The 12,331-nt window shown below is 43.7% G+C and overlaps 1 non-coding gene across 1 annotated transcript; it reads left to right on the top strand.

The window, feature by feature from the left end:
* The first annotated feature begins 11,540 nt into the window (after positions 1-11,540).
* LOC121825206 (U1 spliceosomal RNA) lies at positions 11,541-11,704 on the top strand. Its single transcript, XR_006067337.2, has one exon. It is a non-coding gene; the product is annotated as a U1 spliceosomal RNA (small nuclear RNA).
* Positions 11,705-12,331: the final 627 nt, after the last annotated feature.

Consider the following 12,331-nt stretch of genomic DNA (forward strand, 5'->3'; position numbering starts at 1 on the left):
CTGGCCTACACAGTGCGATCATCTCAAGGAAAGAGCAGATAGCAAAAAACAAAGCCGGAGCCTCCACACACGTCATCTCGGCCTCCTACAGTAATAGTGGCTGCTCTGATTCTGATGGGGGTGGTCACAAACTCTGTATGTGAATCTTTTCCAGGTGATGATGTCCTCAACATCACAGAGTCAGACCACAGGACCAACACAACACTTCACACCTCAGGAAGGCAGCCCACACCCACGGCTCTATCAGAGCCTACTACTGTTATCCTGAAAAATCAACCAGAACACCTGCCTCTACCTGGTGGGGACTACAGGATAACAATTTCCTTTTGCTTTGGAAGGACTAGTGTAAGGCCAGGAAGATGCCTCAGCCAGGAGAAGCAATGGCCATGAAGTCTGACTCCCTGAGTTCCATCCTTGAGGTCAACACAGTGGAAGAAGAGTGATGTGGTATGAACATGTGTGAGCAAACAACACACACACACACACACACACACACACACACACACACACACACACACACCATAAATAAGTGTAATTAAAAAAGAGAAAGAAAGGAAGGAAGGAAGGAAGGAAGGAAGGAAGGAAGGAAGGAAGGAAGGAAACCTGATGAGCTCCAGGCCCTTAATGGGCCCCAGCATCTACAGAAGGCTCTGCCCTCTGCAGGACTTGTGACTTACCATTGCTGGCCCTATTCCAGCTGCTTCTTCATCAGGCTCTACATCCCCAGTAACACCTCTGATGTTGACCCTTGTGATTCCCTTGGGAAGCCTGGAGATCTCTTTCCCTTTGGGTGCATTTTGTCAGGAGGTGGCCCGATGCAGAAGAAAATTTCTACCTTTCTCTCTTTTGGGGCAGGAGTTGTGATAAATTGTTTCTGCTATTGCACACTGAATAATATAGAGAAGAAAGAATCCAGCTGAGCAGTGGTGGCACACGCCTTTAATCCCAGCACTCAAGAGGCAGAGGCAGGCAGATCTTTGTGAGTTTGAGGCCAGCCTGGTCTACAGAGCGAGATCCAGGAAAGGTGCAAAGCTACACAGAGAAACCCTGTCTTGAAAAACCAAAAAAAAAAAAAAGAAAGAAAGAAAGAAAGAAAGAAAGAAAGAAAGAAAGAAAGAAAGAAAGAATGAATGAATGAATCCATTGTCAGAGACCCTCCACCACATCCCTGGGGTGCGTCCACCTTCTCCCTGCAGAGATATTGGGCCTGAGGGTTGTCTTTGAGGTCATCACCCAGTTTAGCCCACAGCAACTGACAGCCTTCTCCAGGCATCCTCTTGGCATTCAGGGGTCACTGGTGTAAATTAAACAACAGTGCATCAGTGTTCACCACCCCTGCATCTTAGACCTTCAAGGGTGACACCAGAACCCTCCACCAGCTCTAGGTGTGGTGTTAGTTCGGACTTCCAGTTTTAGAGAGGGTGGTTGGTACTTTCACAGGCCTCACCTGGAAGCTCGCATCAAGTGCCGAGGATGTCGGCTTCAATTATTCTCTTACACGGGGGAAGTGGCCGCTGGAATCTGTGCATAGCAGGCCCCCTGTCAATCAGATCCTGGCTAAGAACTCTGTGGTATCTGGCTGCCCCGTGTTTCACTGGAACAAGGAAAGCATGTGATACATCAGCTTTAATATCGGAGTCAATTCAGGCACTGAAATAACCAGGCACCCTTCTTCCCTGGTGTCAGTGATCAGGCAGTCAGTCACCAGTGCCTGTTATGGTCAACAGATATGAAAAGAGTACTATCCTTCTTATCTCCATTCACACCCCTCAGTTTTTTAACTACAGCGTCATTCACCTATGTCTTCCATCTCTTTTCTTTAGGACCCCAGAGATGTCTGAAGTCAGGGCCCAGGCAGGTCAGAAGGGCTCATAGGACCAGTCATGCTGAGTGTGACATGAAGTTAAGTCTCTCTGTTCAGGAACCATCAAGCCTTTCGGGGAGAGATCATTAACTCTGCATGGGTGCTTCTGAGCACACGTCTGCTGTGAGGCTGCTCCGTGCGCCCTGGGGCTGGCCAGCAGCAGAACTCACATTGTTTATGCTGGATGACCACATGCACTATTAATACCAACTGTGACTCAAAGCCACAAAAACCATTGCTCTCCGAATCCCTACGAATTCCTTACCAGAGTCCCGTGAACAGAAGATGAAGCTGTTCTCAGGCTTTTCTGGTAAGACAGTTTCAGGAAGACGTTTGAAAATGAATGCTTTTTCCTCTTGTGGCTCACAAATATTTTCATACTTGGGACAGTTTAGATGTAGCAAATGAATCTCCTTTTATTTATTTATTTATTTATTTATTTATTTATTTATTTATTTATTTAACTTTGAGACAAGGTCACAGCACAAGGATTACAGAAATGAGCCACCACACCTGACTGGTGAAAGATTTTTGAGTCATTTTTTACATGGACCTAAAAAGCAGAAATTGCTTATAATATTAATAGTTTGTGAGCACATTAATCAAAACTATTAAAACATTAAGAATGATATTAATGCATTAAAAGACCAAGAGTTAGGGTGGAGAGATAGCTCGGGGTTAAAAGCACAATCTTCTTTTACAGAGTCCTTAAGTTCTGTTCAAAGCACTAAAATCTATCAACTCACAAATGTCCGAAGCTTCAGTTCCTGGGACCAGATGCCTTGTTCTGGCTACTGAAGGCACTGCACTTACATCCATGTACAAACATGCATATAGACATAATTTAAAAATAAAAAATATAAATATCTCTTTATTTTTCATTTTCTTTTTTGTTGTTTTTGATTTTTTAATTTGGTTTTGGGGTTTAGAGGTGTTGTTATTATTGTGTGTATATGTGTCTCTGTGTGTGTGTGTGTGCATGTGTGTGTGTTTTATTTTGCTCATTTTTTATTTTTGATGTAAGGTATCATGTAGCTGAGATTGGCCTCCAACTCACTGTGTAACTGAGGCTGATCTCAAACTCATGCCCTCTTGCATCCATACAGTTTGTAATTAATATTAAGCCTTTGAGTGATTATTTTATAAGTGGCTGTGGGATTACAGGGCCAGCTGCTACTGGGTCTCCCTGAGTGATCCCACCATGGTCCTGTTCAGGAAGCAGGGAAGGGACTGCACAGAGTGACGATAAGTGGGGAACTTTCTAGAAGTTAAAGTGCTATGCCTTCAAGAAGTACCAGATCAGTTCCACCAGTTATGGAATGATCATCAGCATCGTGCAGTGAAGAGTGGATACACAAATCCTCATCTCAGTGTCTTCTTCAGCAATATGCTAGTAAAGCCTCTGAATGGACCATGTATAACTGGATCTGTTATAAAACCTCCCATGGATTGTTCTAGACCAGGTACTCAGTAACGTACCATCCCTCCGAACTGTGGTTCCAAGTGTATAAGACTTTGACAAGAATAAGAGATATTATTATTCTTAAATAAATAAGAATTTAGATCATTAAATGAAATAAATTCCCCATTAATTTCAAATTATAAACACTGGGCTGCCAGTAACTGTTTGCCCTAAAGGTTGTGCTCCCATTTCTCATGGATAGCCCTCCTACCCCTAACACAGTCACCTTCTGCTTACTCCTTGGAGAAAAAGATCTCTTAATGAACTGAGAAGTAGGCCAGCAGCTACCAGATTCTAGCAATCCCCCTGCCTCTGACACACACAACCATAGCCACTCATGACTTTTTATGTGTGTACTGGGGTCCGAACTCAGGTCATCATGCCGGGCAGCAAGTGCTGTCACTCACTGAGCCTTTACCCCGTCCCAAGAAGTGTTTAATCCCATCATATTTATGCCATTGGTAGTGGCTTTGTTCCTCAAACTGTAATATTAGGAAGTGGTGCAGAATGCCAGTGGGAGCCATAACTACCACCAAAGAGTCATGAATGCTGCTAGCCTGGAAGAGAAGACAGGCCAGAAGTGTGCCAGTGTTCACTTGCCGAGCTACATACACAACAGTGTGCATGCAATCTTTGGATGTATAAGTAGTGAGCAATGCTCTTCAGAAACTGTACTAAACATGATACGGAAATCAAACTCTAAGTACTTTCTATATGTTGCCTGTTGAGAGAAATAAGAGGAATACCATGTAAGCTAGGTTTAGTAGCTTGTATAATAGTTAACACACAAGGTTTGATAGTTTATGTAATAGTTTAAAACTTTCAGTTTATTGGAAACTTACAGAGTTCTTAAAACATTTGTCATATTCAGTAGGAAGCTAGGGTTTTTGCTTTTGTTTTTGTTTTTTTTTTGTGTGTATTACTTTTCTTTTCTTCCTTTTCATTTTCTTTTTCATTATTTTCTTCTTGTCATTATAAGAAGAATGTTCAACAGCCTATGCTTTACATGGTAAACGTCATAGTTTGAGGGAGAGTGCCAAGCTAAGGTAGGTGAGTCTTGAGTCTCTGTACACCAGGGTCTTTGCTAAATGACTTTTAGCATTTTACATTTTTTAAACCCTGGGAATCTTAACTTCCATGTCTCTTAAAGTTTTATAAAGATAAATGTGAAGCAATGAGAAAAATCTAGTAAGTGCTCACAAATTATTAAAAGGGATATGATCAGAGCAAAGGCAAATCCCAGTCCCAAAAATCTCACCATGTAAACTGTAACGATGGAGACACTATGAAAAACCTTGCCTTCCTAATTCTATAGCACTGTTTCATCATTTGTCACTTCCACACTCTTTAGGGAGCTGAAATATGGTTGTCATGAGACTTCCCCTACTAACTCAGATAGAGCGTCAAGAGAAGACCTAAGTCAGAGCTCCAGTAAGGGTCAACTGGGCATACTGATGGATTTATTGGAGTGCCATCCCCAAGAGCACATGTAGGAGTGGTTCACAGGAGCATGGACAACTCAAAGGCAGCTATCACTGAAAAGCCTACACCAGAACACTTGAACTCATGGAAGCATCCCCAGAGTTCTCTGCACAAATTGCATGCAGCTCCATGAGTCAAAAAGCCAACTCTCTTTAACAGCTATTGTTCCTATAACCTTGGCCAGGAACCTTGTGAGTCTTATTAGTTTAGGGAACTTCTTGAGACTTGTGAATTTTTGCTTCCTGAATCTTAAGAACCTCCTGCTTTCTTCATGTGAATGAAATTTTATGGCATAACATTGGACAGCTTCAAGATTTGGTGGAATAAATTGGAACCAAAGGGTATTATGTTTTTAGAAGGCACTTCCCACAAGTATCATCAGAGGCTGTGATTGATCCATTCAGGCATCGCCAAATGCTTTTCTAGCATCATCTATGTGTACAAATGACAGTTGATCTGCGTTAGATCTCAAAGCAAAGTGGGGAATATTTGTTCTTAGTGGTTTTTTTTCTAATTTGTTTATTTTATGCATATGAGTGTGCTGCCTGCCCATATGTCTATGCACCTTGTGCCAGCAGTGTATCCATTGAGGCCAGAAGAAGGCATCAGAGACCCCAGGACTGAAGTTACAGTTATTTGTGTGCCTTGTTGGCACTGGGAATTGAACCCAGGACCTCTGGAAGAATAGCCATTGCTTTAAACCACTGAGCCAACTTTCCTTAAAATTTTGAAATGTAATTTTAGAATGAAGGTTTCTGATTACAGCAGTTCAAAGGTAATTTAAAAAAATCAAAGTAGAGGTGTGAAGATCGATGCTTACAATTTGATTTATGTTCCCAGTTGAATTCATGCCATTTTCCTTCTTTCGTTTTAGTGGAGGAAACACACAGGTGTATCTTGCAAACTCCTTTTTAACGGAGCCCCTTGTCCTGGATGACAGGCCTTCGCAGGTGAGCTAAGCCAGGCCACTCTCTCCCACAGCTGACAGTCAACTGGAGGTCCCTCTCCACTGACTGCCATTCTCTGATGGAAGAAGAAAATAAAATTTGCCCTGGTGGAGTTATATGGAAATGTACGCAGGGTGGATGTACCTGCAAATTCTACTTCTGATGCTCAGCTAAGCAGCAGAGGGACAGGGGATTCCTGCACCCACCACCCCACACTCTTCATTGTGGACAGCATTCAGATGATCCTGTGGGTGGAGACCCACATTCTGTCTGGCTTTCAGGGTGATGACTTTAAGTTCCCCTTCTACTTCAGGACCCCCTAAAACACTTGCTATACTACAGTTTCAGGCAAACACTGAGCTCCTGAATTCCCTATCATACATGGCCGTGTTGAGTGGACAAATGGATTTTCAGTGGCTTTCTGATGCTCTCCCTCCCTCCTCCAACCCTGGAGGATGAAATGACAAAAGGAGTAAAGAGAAGGACCTAACTCACTGCCACTGCAGTGGGAGGCGGGGGGAGGGGGAGGGGGGGTTGGGGGTGGTGGTAAGTTCTAGATTCCTCTCTCAAAGGGCTGAGCAAATGCAGCAGAGAGACAAATATAAACCACCATGCAGCGGGTGTGGAAGGGTGTGCCGCATTCCTAGCACTTCTGCACCTTAACTGAGAGATGTTCTCTGGGAAAGAGGCCAGCCCAATTTATTTCCATAACCAGGCAACAGTTTTTGAGGACTCATGGCTAAGCACCAAATCATCGCCATTGTGAGAACATTATTTGAGGTCCCTCTTCGGAAGGAGACATATGACATTCTTAAAGATGGCTATTGAAATGGCAAGGCTTGCAGCAGTCATTTCAGTCATTCAGAATCCCTTGACATCTCTCCCAGCTAGCCCACCAGCAGGAAGGGAGTGCACTTAATTCCACCCCTCTGGTCCCCGAATTTAACAATGGGAAGCTGGACCTCCTACGTGGAAAAAAGCAACAGCACAAAAGCCAAACAAATAACAAAGACTTAGTTATGGGAGAACAATCACCATAGTTTGTAAATAGTATCCAAGGATAACTTAGCAGAGGATTTGTCCACAGAATTAATTGCTGTATAAAGCAAGGCTGTCTTCAAAAGGAATTGCTGGAAACCAGATTCCCAGAAGGGACTCTGAGGCCTAATGAACTCTCTGCAGCTTCAAGGCGAAGTCTCAGCACTGCTTAGGAGAGCTCATGGCGATCTGGAAACCTATTGTTTTAATCTGACTTGTACCATGTCTTGCCTCTGACCTGGGCTGCAAGAAAGCAGCTCACTCACTAGCCATCAAACACGTTTCCAGGCTTTCCTACTCCGTGGTGCTGCTGAGACCGACAAGCGCCTGCCTCACTTTCTCCTCCCTAGGACAGGATGGCTGCTGGTCTTACTAGAGATTTTAAGGCTCAAGTCTGAGCTTTGGCACCCCAACATCTAGAAGTGGACATCCGTCTCTGAAACCTAAAGACACAAGTGCAAACGAAAGGAGAAGAGATATGGCCCCATCCAGAAGAGGAATAAAGAGTCCAGTGACCCCACAGTCTGTCATCAGGGGTACCGGCTTGAGGCTTAGGTCTAAACAGTGGTCAGGAGCAGTGCACAGCTGAGTAGTCCTGGTCAAAGTGCGGTCCTGTCCATCATGCCTGTCTGGGCCTCAGTCTCTCCTGCAAGGGGGTCTGACAAGGTGTAAAGACTGTGTGAAATCTTCCCGGAAGACAAGCTCTCCTTCTGACTGGCATCAGCCTTCAGCCTTTTCCTTCTCCCAGTTCACTGGGGAGCCTTGGTTCAATGGTATGAGAGCTTGGGGCGGGAGTTGGGGGGGGCGACTCCTCTCAAGTTTTCTCACTGAATCCCTCTCAGCCAGGGCAGCTACAGTAGAATTTCCAGTCTGACCTGAAGCTACTCAGGAAGGACACATGGGAGAGCCGACCTAGGAATAAGTGCTAGTAAGGAAAGGAAGGGAGGGAAGGAGTTGAGCGAGGGCAAAGAATCATTACCATTACACATTACCTTCCAGCTTATTAAATTCTCTTAAAAGGAATATGAGGGGACTTGAGAGATGGCTCAGTAGTTAGTGTTGGTTTTAAGCGGCAGCGTAATGTTATTCATTAAGCAGCGCTGTTACCGTGTGAGAAAAGCCACGAAGTACAACAAAACCCACTATGAAGGTTTATTAGGGGAAGGAGCAGAGGGGAATGTGCCTTAGGCCTATGGAAGTGGTTGTGCAGAGAGAGAGGGGAAGAAGGAGAAGGAGGAAGAAGAAGGGGAGAGGAGTCTGTGACCCACTTGCTTTTTATGGATTCCCCTGCACATGTACATGCGAGCTTACGGAGATACATCTCGCATGTGCATAGATTGCGTGATCACGCGTGCAAATTACACAGGATGTAAGACCCTGGGATGACTAATCTAAGACCCTGCGGTGGCTAATCGTTTTGCCAGTTCATGCTCTGTCATGTAGCTGGGGGATTGGCCAGTGGCCAGGAATTCCAACAGTTAGGAACATTTTGTTTTCTCTTGTGGAGGACCCAGGTTTGGTTCCCAGTTCCCACATGGTGCCTCACAAACATTGTAATGCCCGGCCTTGGGGATCCACGGCCCTCATCTGCCCCTTTGGGCGTTACACACATGCAGGCAAACGTTCATACACACAGAATGAAAATAAATACACATTGTTAGAAAAGGAATACTAAGAAGAAAGAATGGTAATGAAAATATGGAAATCATCCTCGAGATAAAAAGGAAAATTATTTATTTCAAAAGATGTTTCTTGACATACAAGTTTAAGGCGAGGAAACAGTTGCTTCTGCAAGTGAGATAAAGATTAGCTCGCCTCCAGAGTCCTCCTTGGCTCTCAGAATCTATCATCTTTAGAGAAAGAGGCAAGAGATCGTCTCCTGATACCATTGTTCCAGAATAATGCTCTTGACAAAATAATGCAGCTGATTTGTGAAACATGTCACGGTGCTCATTGCCGACAAAGCCTCCCGGGGCCTTCCGTCTTTTTCTTAAATGACAGTGTGGGACACCCGCATGCACTCAATGTTTGCCAACATGCTGTCTCTGCTACAGATGTTTTGAATTCATTACATTTTCAGTGAAATGAGGGTGGCACAGTAAAGGCTCTCACTATTTACAGGAATAACGTGGACAGGTAGGTGTGTGTGTGTGTGTGTGTGTGTGTGTGTGTGTGTGTGTGTGTCAGCATGCAGACATGTACAATTACAAGATAAGAATTCTGGCAGCCCATATGTCAACCTGTGTGACTGTCGTATGCTGTCTTGTTATCAAGATAAATGCTTAAGTTTTTAAATTATTTTTGTAATAATTATTTTATTTTATTTGATGTGTGTGTGTGTGTGTGTGTGTGTGTGTGTGATATGTGTATGAGTGTCTGCAGAGTCCAGAGGAATCATGGGATCCCTTGGAGCTGCAGTGACAGGTGTTGTGAGCAGCCTGACACAGGTGCTGGAAACCAAACACAGGTCCTTTGGGACAGCAAACAAACCAGGCGTCTCTCCAGACCCTTAGATTTTGTGTCTATAAACTTTGTATAATTTCCTTCTGGGTTCTTTTATTAACTATTACAAAGAAAGTATACATATATATGCATGCATTAAACCTAATTAGACTCTAACTAATAGAATCAATTTAATTATAGTTTAATTATTACCTTAATATGAACTGCAAGCAAGATTTAAAATAATAACCAGTATTAATTTGGGATCATCCCAAAGTAGTAATACATCTTTTGTCATCTGAATAGGACATGCCATGCCCTCTGCATAGAAAAAGTCTGAAACCACATGATGGCTTCAATTAAAATTAACTTTGTCCCCAACTCTTTTGTGTAATTAGTGTGTAATATAAAGTATTGAAGAGTGACCCAATATTAGTGAAAATACAATCCTTTAAGGAATGCAAAAAGGAATGTATTGAGAAATATTCTAATTTAAGGCAGACATAGTAAAACTCCCTGTTGCATGACTGATTTTTTTTTTCAAATAAATGATACCAATGGCTGTTAATGACAAACCTGAATTGCAGAAAACCATCAAATGCCTGGGAATGACAAGGAGGCATAGCACGGCGGAAAGCTGCCTGGCAGACAGACCGGAAGTCACTTATTTCTCCTGGGGAAGTTGCCTGCTGTGTTTGCTCATGGCCCACACTCCGACAGGGACAACATTGGACAAAATAACTCCATGGGTGTTATAAAACAGTACATATAATACCTAGGTCCTCAAGCGTCCTTAAAACATATTTTAATGTTTTATTTATTTCCTCCTATTTAAACATTTTCTAGATTTTTTTTTGTGTGTGTGAAAGTCCTAGTTTTAACTTTTTAAAGACTTATTTATTTTATTTTATGCGTGTGGGTCTTTTGTCTGCACATATGTCTGTGTGCCACATGTGTGTGCTGTGCCTGTAACACCCTGCCTCCTGGAATAGGAGTTTCATGTGGTTGTGAGCTACCATGTGGGTTCTGGGAATGGAACCCAGGCATTCTGCAAAGGCAAAAGTGCTCTTAACCACTTAGCGACCTCTCCAGCCCCATTGGCTTAATTTTTAACTCTTTACATTATAATTTGACAGTTTGAGGGAATTCTGAGGTAGACTAATATCTTCTGAAAAGGACATTGGAGCAGCATATTTTCTTAGCTCTCTCTGTAAGGCAATTAGAACATGACTTTATTGAAATTCTGCTTCTTTTGCTTGTGTGGTTGATGCCATTTTGCACAGGTTTTGTTTTTGGTTAAGTCGTTATGTTTTCCCAAAGTGTGTGTGTGTGTGTGTGTGTGTGTGTGTGTGTGTGTGTGTGTGTGTGTTACCTGACATGTATGGGTGTGTACATGCCCATGCACTCACACACCGAGGCCAAAGCAGAACAATGACTGTCTTCCTTTATCTTTCTCTGCTTAATTGTTTTGAAATAGGGTGTCTCACTGCTGCTGACTTTTGTAGTCTAGGGCTAGAGTCGCAGGCCAGGAATCATTCAGGATTCACCTGGTTCCGCCCTCCAAGGCTGGGGTTACAGGTACATGCAGTCATGCCTGACTTTTTACATGGGTCCTGAGACTTTCAAATCAAGTACCCATCCCTGTAGAGCACTTTGAGCCACTGGACATCTCCCCAGACACTCGTCCCCACCTACCAAAGGCTCCAGGACCCCATACTAGCATCTGAGGCTGGGGACCAGACTTTCAACACAAGAGCCTTTGGGGTGTTCAAGTTAGAAACTGGGCTGTTGCCAGCTATTACTCTAATCTAGCAGTGTTGCAGCTTTGCTGTAGTTTAGGTCAAGCATCATGCATCACCACCTTCAGGTGGTGTCTACCTTCAGGTGATCACTGTTCCTGCTAAAAATCTCATTTTTCTGTTTGGTGAAAGAAATATGCTAAAGCTTTCTGTTTTCCCACACCCCTTTTCTCAACACAGGGAATGAGATGACACCCTGTGAATCCTCCATGTCTTTACTCAGAAAGTGGAATTCTCCAATCTATGCATTCTAAACACTAATTTTACATAGAATTTATAAGCATGACTGAGAAAAAGGAATATTTGCTGTGAAAGATTAGACATGTCACAGGTTGTTCTTAAGGTTCATTTGCAAGCATTGAAACAAACTAACTATCATGGAAAAATAATAATAAGCAATGGAGAAGAAACAGAAAAGAAAACGTGGAAATCCAGGGAGCATGTGAAGCTACTAGCCGCTCTCGTTGGTTTCGCTCTTGGCTGGAGTGAGCCTGAGGTGCCACAAAAAACATTCCTGGCAGGGGAGACACCATGATCAAGCAGGTGGTTTTCCCAGGGCGAGGCTTACCCATTGCACTTGGGGTGTGTTGACCCCTGCGATTTCCCCAAATGCGGGAAACTTGACTGCATAATTTATGGTAGTGGGGGACTGCGTTCGAGCTCTCCCCTGAGGGGGAAAAAAAAACCATTCCTGTGGCAATGTGACGCTGCTGTGTTGCCTGGACTCCTGAGGTACATCTGAGCTCACATCTGCCTGCACACGCATGTCTGTGGGCAGCTGTGCCTCCAAGAGAGTAGGCAGAGGTTTGGGTCTTGTTTTATCTTTGGCATAGTGGCTGCACCTTAATCCAATGCTATTTTAGCCAGCAGTTATGACTCCACAGTTACCGGCCTGCTTCTCTGGCAGTGACCCCGTGGCTCAGGCAACAGCCTGGTGGGAATTCTGTTCCCACAGGCACTGGCCCTGTACCGCTGCTAAAGGTAGCTTCAGCTAAATATTGTTCTATTTATAAATAAGACTTGAGATTCAAAGACTGGGGTGAAAACCTGCAAGCTTAGAGAGGCTGAGTAGCAAATAGCTAACCTTCTCTCCTTGCTGGGGTCTCCCAAAAAGGATCCTCCCACTCCACCAGACCAAAAAAGCCATAACAACTCGATATCCCTCCCTACCACTTCCGGTGCATCTCTCTCTCTCTTCCAAATGCCCTCTGATTGCTTTCTGTCAACTAGTTGCTAACTGAGCCGCCTGACCCAACATTATTTTATTTAATTAATACAAATGCAAACTCTGGGTTCA

Source organism: Peromyscus maniculatus, chromosome 6 (genome assembly GCF_049852395.1).
Source record: "Peromyscus maniculatus bairdii isolate BWxNUB_F1_BW_parent chromosome 6, HU_Pman_BW_mat_3.1, whole genome shotgun sequence".
Lineage (NCBI taxonomy): Eukaryota > Metazoa > Chordata > Mammalia > Rodentia > Cricetidae > Peromyscus > Peromyscus maniculatus.